At 37.0% G+C, this 13,495-nt stretch overlaps 1 long non-coding RNA gene across 1 annotated transcript; it reads right to left on the bottom strand.

The window, feature by feature from the left end:
- Nucleotides 1-2,019: 2,019 nt before the first annotated feature.
- LOC134295415 (uncharacterized) lies at nucleotides 2,020-10,524 on the bottom strand. The gene is made up of 3 exons (XR_010001974.1): nucleotides 9,635-10,524; nucleotides 7,524-7,744; nucleotides 2,020-4,392 (listed from the first exon to the last, which is right to left on the bottom strand). It is a non-coding gene; the product is annotated as an uncharacterized LOC134295415 (long non-coding RNA).
- Nucleotides 10,525-13,495: the final 2,971 nt, after the last annotated feature.

The following is a 13,495-nucleotide window of genomic DNA, read 5'->3' as shown; positions in this document are numbered from 1 at the left end:
TATACACCTATTTCCAATTACATCTAGCAGGTGATTCGATCCTGTATCTTTTTAATTGAAATGCAATCTGCATATGTTGTTATGGTAATGGTCACAAAGAAAAGCAATAATACATTTTGCAAAAGCTGTCAAATAATTCTGAGGATACCGTACCAACAGAGTATAATGGTTGATTTCTGGACTAGAATTCTAGGAAGAACAGGGTTTAAACTTTTTTCTTGGCTAAGAAAATCAGCTGTGTAAACTTGAGCAAGACATACTCTCTTATTCTAAGATTAAGGCAGTGGGAAACTTCCTCTGGATAAATATTGCTAAGAAGCCCCCATGATAATGTTGTCATAGGGTCACCATATGTTAGAAATAACCTAAAAGCACGCAGCAGCAGCAGCAACAGCAGCAGCAGCAGCAGGATGAACCATCTGCAAATACATTTTGTGTGTTCACACACTAACAAAGACTGAACGTGAATCAAAGAATCATAGAATCATAGAATAATAGAGTTGGAAGCATCTGCATGGGCCAATCTATGGCTAACCTTGTATGTGTGTGGTCCCAAAACTTCTCTGAGCTTTCATACATGGTATAGAAGTCCACTGAAAAGCTGATTGTGTCCAGGGTCAAAAGTTACCTGCATGTAGCAAAAGAACAGGTCAGAAAGTGGGCTAGTCTGAATGCTGCTCTATGATGTGCTAGCTTTCTCGGTGCAAGCTGACTGATTGCTCCTTTTGTGTGTAGGTGGAGCCATTCATAGAGTTAAGATAACTTTTAGAATATAAAATATGGAGTTTACCTTGAATTTGCATCAAAAGGTTCCGATTTTGGGGTCCAACATTTCACAGATAAAAAAACAGGGCATGTGTCCAGGCAACATGGTCAAGCATGGTCAAAACAGCAAAAATTATTAGGGAGGAAAACCGCTCAAGCTAGGAGAGGCTGCAGAAGTTTGCTTTTGCCCAAACCTATTGGGATGTGCAAGATTCTGCCTACTCTATCCTAGTCTTCCCCCCTACTGAGATAATTGAATGCAAACTACTTTTGTACTTTGAAAAGAGATGCCACCTGAACATTAGGAAGAACTTCCTAACTGTAAGAGCTGTTCAGCAGTGGAACTCTCTGCCTTGGAGTGTGGCGGAAACTCCTTCCCTGGAGGCTTTTAAGCAAAGGCTGGATGGCCATCTGTCAGGAATACTTTGTGCTTTTCCTGCATGGCAGGGGATTGGACTAGATGGCCCATTTGGTCTCTTCCAACTTTATAATTCTATGATTCTATGAATTCAATTTACAATGGTTGAACTAAACTGACGACAAAGGGAGAAAGTAGGAAATGATAAAGGATTAATCAGGATTGCCTTGACAAATTAAATGGTTGGAGGTTTAAGGGGTTATATATTCTACTAAAATGTACCAATTAAACTTTCTTATGGTTCACAAAAAAAAACCCAAAATCAAGTATTCTGTGATATTTTGCTTGTATTTTTTAATATGTGTAACATTTTCTTCTTTTACCAAACAACAATGTGGTGTCTCAAAATAATTCAATGTCTATTTCTAACAATGTTCTGTTGGTTGCATAGTTGGAAAGGACTTCCATAGATTAGATCATATTGCTTTCTCTGTTCAGCCAATCCAATACGATGTTGCAAATGGGTTGGTTTTAAAATAACAAAGTGTGACATTATCCTGTCTCAGTGCTTTAAGAAATCAAAGCAACTGAGCCAATAAGCACTACAAAGTAGAACTAGATAGAATGATGTAACATCATGCCATATGATATCAAGATCAAGATATTAATGATGTTGGGATGTCACTAAAAGACAATACAACTCAAATGAATGATGAGAATAGATACATGACATAAATCCAACAGTAGTAAGACAGCAGGTATAAACCTGCTCTTCAGGTTTAAATATATTTAATACTGGCTATAGTTCTGTTTCAGACTTACTGACTTTCTGGAAAACCTTGGTGTAGTCCATGATGAGCAAGATGAACAATTCCACCAAAAATTGAAGGTCATGGAAGCACTATATCAGGGTGGATGGGATGTACATATGATGGCTGACTACTGTTGGAGCATCAGGTAAGATTGTCCAGAGATTAAACATTCCAGGAAAAGCTATAAGAGTACATTTTTACCTTAATATGTATGTTTGGTAGCAGAACGTTATTATTTGTACACAATTTGACTTACAGTTACAATTTGTGTAAATAAAATACCTCTAAATAAAAAGAAGAAGAAGAAGTCAAAGGGAACCACATTCTCAATACATTTTTCAAATAAAACCCCATTATAGGTTCAGCTTAGGTTGTCATAAGTCAGAAGCAATTTGAAGGCACATAACAATAACAATAACAATAATGTAGAGCACAGATAAGCAGTGTTGGGTAATCTGGATATTGCCAGTCTCCAATGTCTAGCAGCCTTAGCTGGTATAGCTAAGTGGCATGGGAAGATGGAAGATGGGAAATGCAATACAACAATAAAAGAGCAAACAATTTCTCTCTTTTTAAAGTAAATTTTATTGAAACAACACAAAAAAGACTTTTTATAACAAAGGTTTAAAAAGAAGAAAAAATGTTTGGGAAGAATTGGTGGGAGCGGGGGTGGGAAGTCTAAAGGTAAACACAAGGCAAAGTGAGGAATAAAGGGGATAGAAAAGGGGGAGTATTGTTGACCTCCAATCTCTTTCATCTTTATTTGCATCTGACTCTTGTTTGTTTTCTTTCACTCCCATTCGCCTTTTCACTTATTATAAGAAATTCTTCTATGGTTCTTGATGGGGTTAGATTATCATTTTCACTTTTCTCTTGGGTATGACAGGTTCAGAATTAAAGAAAAATAAAGACATCCTGTTCAACTACTTTGTAACGGCTGCAAGAATAACCTATGCAAGGAAGTGGAAGATTAAAGAAATCCCAACAATAGAAGAATGGCTACTAAAAATATTATGGACAATCTGACCTGACAACTTAAAAATTACCCAGGAAAACCAAAAACACATTTTCTTTTCTTTTTGATGTAGTGAATTTCCACTGCACTTACATAGACCTGTGTGATCTGTAGTCCAGCATTAGTTCAATTGGCTGGAGGACAGCTTGAAACCACCTCAATAGTGCAGTCCAAAATGTTTTAAACTCAAAAATAATTATTATTGAGTTCAGTGTGGTTTATGCCGCATTGCCTTATAGATGAATAGATGAACCTTACTCCCATCCTCTGTGCATAAAGTTGACACATTCTAATGGATTGGGGGGGAGGTGTTAGTGAATAATCAGAGAAACTAAATTATTCATTTAAAATGAAAATTCTAGCCTGTGAAATCAATACATTCTAATAAAATAACAAGAGAGATAAAAACAAACACCATTAACAAGTCAAAAATCTTATCAACATCCTAGAAAAGGTAATAATGGAACATTTCAAACCTCTTCTCCATGTGCCTTCTTTAAAGCAATGATGATAATGTGGTTAATGATAATAAAGAAGAAGATGGAAGATGAGGAACCATAGAAATGTAGGCTTTGTTTAAATTCTAAAGCAGTGGTTCTCAACATGTGGCCCCCCAGATGTTTTGGCCTTCAAATCCCAGAAATCCTAACAGCTGGTAAACTGGCTGAGATTTCTGGGAGTTGTAGGCCAAAACACCTGGGGACCTACAGGTTGAGTACCACTGCTCTAAACAGTCAGGCCAATGTTCTGGGAATGTTTCAAAAATAGCATTCAGGACCTTGGATAGTTTCTTTCACTGAAAGCTGAAGAGCCATTAAAGACCATTGCTGCATCTTTTCTACTACTGTACTGGCATGCATTTTGACAATAAATGTAATCTCTATTTTTTTTGGTTTTTAAAATAACCAAGGAACAAGATGGAAGAGGCAAAAAAGAAAGAGGAAAATAAAACAGAGGGAGTGCAGTGTTAATGTAGTGGAAGATGGGGGAGAGACACTATAGCAGTTGAGTTAATGTATGCTTCCCATGATAACAGGCAACTCCACTCTTTAGGTCTAGCCATGCCTACACAATTTTTATCAATTTTATATATATGTTTATTGTAAAGCTGCAGGCAGTAACAAGGTTGCATTTTTAAAGAAAAAGAGTGCAAAGCTGGCCTGAAATAATAAAGATGCTGAATAACGCACAGTTTAGAAGATAGAAATAAAGAATGTGAAAATGTGAACAGTATGAACAAATACAAATATAAGTATGTACTAAAAAGCATTTTCTGCTCATTATAGCAGGGCAAGAAATCGAAGAAGATATGCACAAATCCATCAAAACTATAACCATTCAAAGTGTTCACTGTCAGATTTTCTGTAAATAAGTGTTTTCTCCACGCTTGCTCCTGCCCTTTTTCTCCCAATCTTTAGGTTCAGAAATCATTCACATATGGCCTGTAGAATGTAAATGGATGTGGGAAGGAAAGGGGAGATATAAATGGAAGTTACTACTAATTATGACTCACAAAGGAGCTTCTGGGAACATTAGCTTCTAAACACAGGCAATGTTAAATCTGTTATCTTTTGTGTATTCTAAGCAACCTGTCCCTCTTTATCCTTGTTTAATTTGCTGTTCTGTCACCAAAGACATACTGGAAGTCACAATTACCAGGGAACTTGTGTGCGCTTCCCCTATTGACACAAAAGTAGCAGTGTGCTAATAAATACTAATCTGTGAACTTTGTGGAGATGGATGGGAGACAGGAGTACAAACAAGGAAAAGACCTCTTTTAATGGCAACTCTAATAGGAACATTATGTGTGTGATTGATGGCTAGAAAAGAGAAATCAATGGGAGGGGCTTCAAATGCCCAAGAAAACGGGCTTAAGTTGTCTCTATTCATCAGTTCTGTTTTATAAAGAAAACTGACTGCTATCTTTTCTGCGCCTATTAGTAGGTAAGGTAAAGGTTTCCCCTGACGTTAAGTCCAGTCATGTCAGACTCTGGGGGTTGGTGCTCATCTCAATTTCTAAGCCGAAGAGCCGGCGTTGTCCGTAGACACCTCCAAGGTCATGTGGCCGGCATGACTGCATGGAGCGCCGTTACCTTTCCGCCGGAGCCGTACCTATTGATCTGCTCACATTGGCATGTTTTCGAACTACTAGGTTGGCAGGAGCTGGAGCTAACAGCGGCTGCTCACGCCACTCCCGGGGTTTGAACCTGGGGCCTTTCGGTCTCCAGCTCAGTGCTTTAATGCACGTGCCTATTAGTAGTATATCTTAAATGGAATGCCTTGTCACTCTTTAATGAGATGTCAGATTGGTCAAGGGGGTCCTCCACAGTCTCATTGGATTGTGATGTTCACCAGCTCAAAACATCAATGTTCAATGTTAAGAGATGCTGGGAGCTACTATCCACAAAATCTTCATAATGGTGATTTCTCACAGTTGCAGACATATATGTACATAAAAACAATTTTAAAAAATCTGATCCCATATTTCTGCACTATGTAACTAGTGGGCAAAAAACATTTGCAGTGCTCATTACGCATATCTTTCAATCTGCGTATGAAGTGAGCAGTTCTTATTTTTAGCGAATCTGTGTAATTCACCTTTTATGTGCTTGCTTGCTACTAAATTGGCAAAGAGCAAAATCCTTTTAAGCCTTATTTATGATGTGAGATATATTCTGTAGCTATTTTAAATATCAGAGTAAGAATGTAATTTTTTTCACTAAGTTTCTTTTGAAAGAAGCAACAACTAATTTTGGCAATTTTCTTCCCACTATAAGAAAAACTTGAAAAACATTCAGTTTTTGAAGGCTTTTGCAATTTTAGATTTACTTTGTACAAAATTCAAATATGGTTAAGATTGCTTTAAGAAAATCTCCAGCTCTTCAAGAAGGAGACAAACTTCATGGTGATCTATGGTACAGGATATGGAAGTTTGATTTTATATCCAAGGTAGGTTTTAAAGACTGGACAGTGGAAGTGTTAAGAATACTCACAACCTTTTCTCATGCCTACCGGTAATTATCTTGTTAATTTTTGACATTTGAGGTTTTTGTGTAAAAAATTGCTTGAATTTGGGGGGAGGTGGTTATGAAAAGAAACTGTGTGCAGAAAACTGCGTACTTTCCCTAGAATACACAATGATCTGTTCAAAATAATGGGCTTTGTTATAAAACCATACATTTTTGTTGATTTTACTTTACAAACAATCACAAAAAATTAGAAATTAACAAAATCTCCCATCATATTACACAATAGGGGAGAAAACTGTATTCGGGTATGAAGCTTGTATATTCCTGATTGTCTCTGATCTCTATTCCTTCCCAGTTGATGCCAAATGCCTTTGAGTTAAGAGGTTTGTGTGACCATTCATTCCACCAAAAGGCTGGAACAAAAAGAAGGGAATAAGGAGAGAGATGATAGCTATAGGCACCCAGAGTCATGGCTTTAATTTGAGCAAATCATGGATCCATGAGCTTTCCTGTCCCCTGGTGGCAAAAGGGTAAAGGTTGGGAGAAAACTCCCAGAAAATGGAATTATAACAAAGCTCAAGTACAGCAGTGGGTCTGGAAAAAATCCTATATATCACGATCCATACCTGTGATATGATAAATTAGTAATGCAATCACCTATCAGTAATGACTTCTGAGGAGACCAGGTAGTAATTTCATATTTCAAAAGTACTGCTACCAGTAAAAGTTGTGTATTTCAGCTGTGTCACCAGTCATGGTTTTTCTAGTTACTTTCAAAGGTTACCATTTAAAGAACACATTCAGAGCCATTGTGACAGGAATTTGTCAGGTTATGTGCCACACTCTTATGAATCTTAAGGTTTTGTCTGTTAAGGAGAAGTGGAAGGTAATATAAAACTAATAAGCCTTCAAAAGCTTGCAAACACTGACTGCTGTGGCACTGTGACATCACAGGAGCCCAGTCTTGCGGCATCCCTGGTCTCATTTTTGGCCTTGAAATCTCAGCAAACTGGATGTTGCTGACCTAGTTATTAAAAATATCATGTAAAAATCCCTTCAGGCTACGTATTTAAGGTTCATATGAAACATGAATTCTTGTTTAAACTTGGATCCCATCTCCAAGATATGTATATATGAAATACAGGTATTCCAAAAAAAAAAAAAGATTTAATTTTTTAAAAAAATACTTCTGGTCCCAAGCATTTTGGATAAAGGATATTCAATCTATAGCACAGTACTGGTGATGAGGTCTAATGATTTTCTTCTTCTGCATTTGTCTTTCAGCTATACTGAGGATGGGGTTTTATTCAGATGAAGGCAAAAATCACTAGCAATGTTCCCTTGCTATGTACAAAGTCTGAGTCATAAGGGAAAGGAACAGGCTTCTTTAAAGGAGAGCCAAATAAATAACAATAATAATTGTTTTACCCACCTCTTCTTGTGGCTCAAGGTGGGTTACAATATAGTTAAAACACATAATCATTGTAAACATTCTATAAAATACGCATACTATTAAAACATATTTCTATAAAATACATATTAAAATACACAGAATAAAGATTAAAACACAAGACATGAGTTTAAAATTCATGATTGAAACTTACTGGGTAGAAGAGATAGGTTTTCAAATGCATTTTAAATTTCAAGAGCTCCTTTTCCTCTCAGAGCTCTTCTGGCAGGTCATTCCATAGTCTTGGTGCAGCCAATGAAAAGGTCCCCTGGGTGATTGTCGCCAGTCAGGTTCTGTCAGGCTGGATCAGACGCCCTCTAGAGAACCCAAGTGTGTGGGGCAGATTGTATGGGAGAAGGTGATCCTGTAGATAATCTGGACCCAAACCATGTAATAATAAATTATTATTATTATTATTATTATTATTATTATTATTATTATTATTATTATTATTTATTTGTGCCTCGCCCTATCTCCCTGAGGGGACTCAGGGCAGTTTCCAACAAAAGTAACAAAATGGCAAACATTGAATGCCGAAAACAGACAATGATAAATCAAGTCAAAACAGTGGATAAAACAATCTCAAAAGAAATTTATAAAACTAAATAAAAATAATACATAATTGAACTTAAATAAACATAATATAACCCATCATACACGATTTCCACAGGCTGAAGTAGTTGTTCAATATCTAGGCGAGGATATATATAAAGGTGTACTAGTCTTCCTCCTCTCCATATGCTAAGGTGCATAAATGAGTTTTTAAAAGCTGTTTAATGGAAAGGTCTTTAAAGGTCAAAACCAACACTTTGTACTTTGCCCAGAAACTAATGTGACATCATACCTTTAAACACACATCTTCCATGTATATTTTTTTATATAGTAGGTAGATCTGATGTGAAAAAGGAGAAGCAAATTCAGATATGATCACATTCAGATATGATCACAATTGAAAAGTCAGCAACTGATTTGTCTATTCCTTACAACAACCTTAAGAAAAGTTTCTTAAATGGCTAGTATGAAAGAGAAAAGACTAATCATGCTGAAGATATCAATATAAAGTACAAGGATGGTGACTAGAGAAACAGACTTCACCTGTTACCATTTGGGGGTAAAGGTTGTCATGGTTACAGAAGCATGGGCTTGTTAGGGGAATGTCAAATTCAAGGTAAGATTAACTTCTGAACCAATTAATGGAGTGACCACCCAGGGGTAAAATCAACACTGGTGCATTTTATAACCATAGCAACTTTGGCTGGGATTATTTGAAATGTATAAGGAATTTAATTTTAAGGATTAGGAATTTATTTAAGATCTGTAGTCCAACAGAAATTCCCTCAACCTCTTTATTAAATTAAATCTTTCACTATTTTCCTGATTATGCTAGTCTGAATTCTTTCTCTTATTGCTCATGTGTTTATTGAGGATGATATTTTCATGTCATTATTTGTTAACATTTAATCTGTCCCATATCATTCAATCTTTATGTTGTCAAAGGCTTTCATGGCCGGAATCACAAGGTTGTTGTGTGTTTTCCAAGTTGTGTGGCCATGTTCCAGAAGTATTCTCTACTGACATTTCGCCCACATCTATGGCATCTATAGCAGGTATACCTCACAACCTCTGAGGATGCCTGCCATAGATGTGGGTGAAACGTCAGGAGAGAATACTTCTGGAACATGGCCATACAGCCCGGAAAACACACAACAACCCCATTCAATCTTTGAATTTATATCCAGAGTTTTATCCATTTTTTAAAACAAAACATTGTTTAACGCACTATACTAGGTCTCCTTTATGTTTCAGCAAGTTTGAAGAACTGTATTCATGAGCGTAAAAGGGCAAAGAGAGGAGTACAAAAAAGACCTCTTGGTTCTTCATGCTGTATCAAGTGGAAACAGAATATCAAATTAGTTTTTGCCATATTTGAAGCCTCGTCCCCAAATTAATTTATTTTCTTAAAACATTACAGGATTGTCGCAGGAAATACTGTTTTTCTTTAAACCAAGATGTGTGCCCAGCATGAACCTTGGTTTGGTACAAAAGTGCAGCCCATGGTAGGACTACTGTGGGATGTAAAGGAGGATCTCCAAATCTGTGATTTCCTGTTTTACAGTGTGGAAATGGAGGGCAAACAGTATGGGTCTACCCAATTCATGAAAATCAGACCCAGCTCAAGACATTTTACTACCCGAGACAAAGGACAACTCTATCGCCTCTCCCCATTACACACACACACAACCTACATTGCCAGGTGAATCTTACTTTAATCCTGAATTGCAGCAGACTTAGCTACAAGGTCTAGGGCAGTCAATGTCTCATACATAGTCATGTCCTCAAATAGAAAGGAACAGCCAGGGACTGCTGTCATCCCTCCGAATCTTCTGTCTGAAGTAGCCCCACATGCTTCTTAATGGGCGGGACAGCCTATCACAAATCAAATAACACCTCTTATTTTTTCAGTTGTAGAAATGGTTCCACCTAAGTCTAAGGCTTTGCTGAGCAAAGTCAAGTGACCTGACAATATGTTCTTCACTAAGCTGTACAGTATGAAGGCCATGGGCATGAGTGGTCATGAATACTGTCTGTATGTAGAACACTAAGTTAGTGGAGCCTTTGCCATCCTTGCAATTGCATAAGGTCAAAACCTCTCCTGTGATGTTGTCTGCAAGAGGCAAGGTTTCATTTGGCAACCCAAGGCCAGTTAGTATAACCTTGTCCAAACTACAATGGGTTTGTGAAGACAAAATAATGATTTTTCATGCACATTTGAAAACAAAAGCTTTCCATCAAAGATTATTTGCTTCACATAAAAGCTGGCAGTTGCTAAAGCAGAAAATTGACTGAAGATTTATATGGGTCCTTCATCAGCAACTGGTTGTGCATTGGGAACACACTGGATATATTCTACTTTTGAGTGCCAGTATATATTACATCTGTGTTTAGCTGGATGTTTTTTGGATTTTTAATTAGCTGTACAGATTTTAAGCATATTGGGAATTTTGAATTATTTTCTTGCAGTTTCCACTGTTGGAGTCAAATCAATCTTCTGCATAGTCCAGCCTTTAGAACACATATGGGCAATGTTTGGATTTTTTCCAGTACTAGCAACTGGTATTTCCAAAAGAAAACTACACTAAAATATTCCCCAACATACTGGCAGTTAAGGACTGTGGAAAGCAAGAGGACAATAGAAAGGCGTTGGTCTGCTGCAGCAGAGATCTTTTGTCATAGCAGATATATACATAAGCATAAAGGTAACCATCTACCCTTGGAGTTGTCACTGCTGCTTGGCATAATCTTCAGTGGTGTCATAAAATGGGGCAATGTCATGTCTCATGACTTCAACACCTTGGAGAAAGAGCAGGATGCAATATGATAAATACAAATAGTTCACAGATCGTGTTAAAGATCCCTTTGGATTAGGGTTGTCCGAACCCTCCAGACTGCATGGCCAATTAAATATTTGCCTTGGGGGTTCTGATAGTTTAAATCCAAAAGATAAATATGTTTCAAATCTCTGTGCTGTTCACATGACTAGCACAGGAGCTAATAGCCTGGGATTTTCTATGAAAGTCAAACAATAAGCCATAGCAGCTCCATGGAGATACTGCTGTGATCTCTGCACTAGTATTGAGATGAATACCTAGTATTTTTACAAGACATTATTCTTGTTACATTTCTTTCATTTAGTTTGCAAATGAAGCAAACTATATATTGCAATGCAATCCTTCATATGTACTCACATAAAGAAGAAATCATTGTTACATTATCAATTCATTTGCTATATTCAGGGCTTGTAACCCTTTGAAATATTCATATTTTAAAACAGTATTTAAGTGTCATTTTCCATTAGTAAATGAATTATTAGATTTAAACTCTAGTGAATTGTATACCAAATTAGTGGCTTCAGAACTGAATCTCAAGGCCAAACTTTAGCGTACATTTGTTTATCACTAAGCACTACTCAAAAACTGTCCATAAATGCTTTTGCTTCTGTTTAGGAGCCCAGTTGCCCTCTACTGGGCCCAAATTAGTAATGCAAGTGCTACATCCCAAATCCTGTTCTAATATCACTTGTCTGACTCAACCTCTTCCTTTTATTAGGAAGATAATATGAAAGAAAGTAAGAAGAAAATCAGTTACAATTACTGTGGTTGGATTGCTGGGAGAATTAACAGTACCTTACAGCAATATGAAAATCAAGCTAGAATGAAATAATTTTGCACAATAAAGATTTTCTTAACCTTTTCTACCTTATATTTATCGATTAGAAAATAAATAATTGGCCAAATATGAGTGAGAAAGGCAATATGTGTTATTTTACTTAAAACAGTTACATTTTGTGGTATAAGAAACCATAATGCTCTTTAAGGTAGGCTAATGATCTTTTTTTAAAATGTAAATAATTTTTATTGCTCACTTTAAAAAATAAAAAGGTACAGGAATACTATTGAATAGTTATACCTCAATATGATCAAGCACGCAATAATTTTTCCCCTGGTTACTCCAGCTATTTTATTGTCTAAACACAATACAAATAGATTGACTGTAGCTCAGAGTCTTATTAATCTTATACATAATCATCTGTCTAAGGTTCTCAAAAGTACTCATGTTGCTTTCTTCATCAACCTGTATCCTGTTTTACATCATTTCTCCTCCTCCTCCTCGCTCCCCCCTGGGAACAGTTTACTAATATTGCTATGCTTGTTATAATTGTTCAATCATGAGGGTAGTCTTATTTAACTCCTGATATTTATCTTTCCCCTTTATGCTGGAAATGAGACCCTTCCATTTTGACTTCCAGGTCTTTCTGGCTTGGCCCATCCTATAATAACTTTTCCTTTTACTAATACTGAAAGGTAGGTAGGCTGATGATCATGATGGAAATAATATGAGAAATCCTGAGGTGTTTTAGCATCTTCCATTAAATTTCAAAGAGCCAAACAATATGATTCTGTAGATTTCTGCTATGCTTTTGTTTCAATCTTTAAATGGACATAATGATATAGATGGCAAGCATAGAAACCTGTATATCATAAATTATACATATTTTTAAAAACAAACCCATTTTTATGCAAAAGAACCATGGCATGTTTACTCAAAGATAAGTCATGTGGAATTCAGTGAAGTTTATTTCTTAAGGCTAAAATCAACATAATTCTAGTGCTTGAACCATTAGTGCATTGGAATATCCTTCTTTCCACCTGTCCTCTGCAGTACACACACTACATAAAAAGAGCTTCTAAATGGAAAAAAAAACCTACTTGATCTTATCCCAAAGAATGAGGGTAGTTCTACACAAACACTATAATCCAGTTTGAATCCAGCTCAAGGGTGGGGTGTCCACAAGACATATAGCTTCAATGTGTGCTGCAGCATGCATCAGGCCAGAAACCCTGCACAAAAATTTTACCACAAGATCTGAAAGAAGCAAGATAATGTACTACAACCAATCAGAGTATATCCCACGCAGAGCTCGAAATGTGGGATGCAAAATGTGGAGCACTTGACAGGATAGCCCTAGTGCTGAAGCACTTTTAAAAATGTGGAAACACAGCTAGCCAGAAGGATAACAATTAATCCCCCAGGAGAGGAAACCCCATAATTTGTATGGGAACTCTCACTTTCTGCCCCTTTGTTCTCATTTCCTCTGCCCTGCTGCAGTTCAGTGCTGATCCTTAAAGAACATGAATATGTGCATTACCACCACTTAGTGGATGAGTTAAGATTTTTTTTTCTTAACTGGTCCACTGAGATGTGCTAATGCCCCTACATTTTCTATTGTCTATTGACCAACCATGCTGAACATGGCCTGGTGCCCCTGGGCAACCACTGTCATAGACAGCATAGAAAGCAAGGATGAGGGAATGCTAGTAGAAGGCTCAGCGTTAGAACTGGAGCCCAACAGTGAACAGCAGCTCACTCAGCCATGCCCTGAAACAACATCTAGTTAAGGAGCGACTACTCAGCCTTCTGACCAAATGCAAGACACTTCTTCTGAGCAGCCTATGGAAGAGTTAACCGTTCCTTTTTTTGTGGATTTAAGAACAGAAGGGTTTCTGCTGCAAAGGTCATTGAGGCTAGGTGAGAAGAGAGCCAGCAACACCTGTGAGTTTAGGATTT

This window comes from Anolis carolinensis, chromosome 1 (assembly GCF_035594765.1).
Source record: "Anolis carolinensis isolate JA03-04 chromosome 1, rAnoCar3.1.pri, whole genome shotgun sequence".
NCBI classification, from domain to species: Eukaryota; Metazoa; Chordata; class Lepidosauria; order Squamata; family Dactyloidae; genus Anolis; species Anolis carolinensis.
This window is presented reverse-complemented; position numbering and strand designations above follow the sequence as displayed.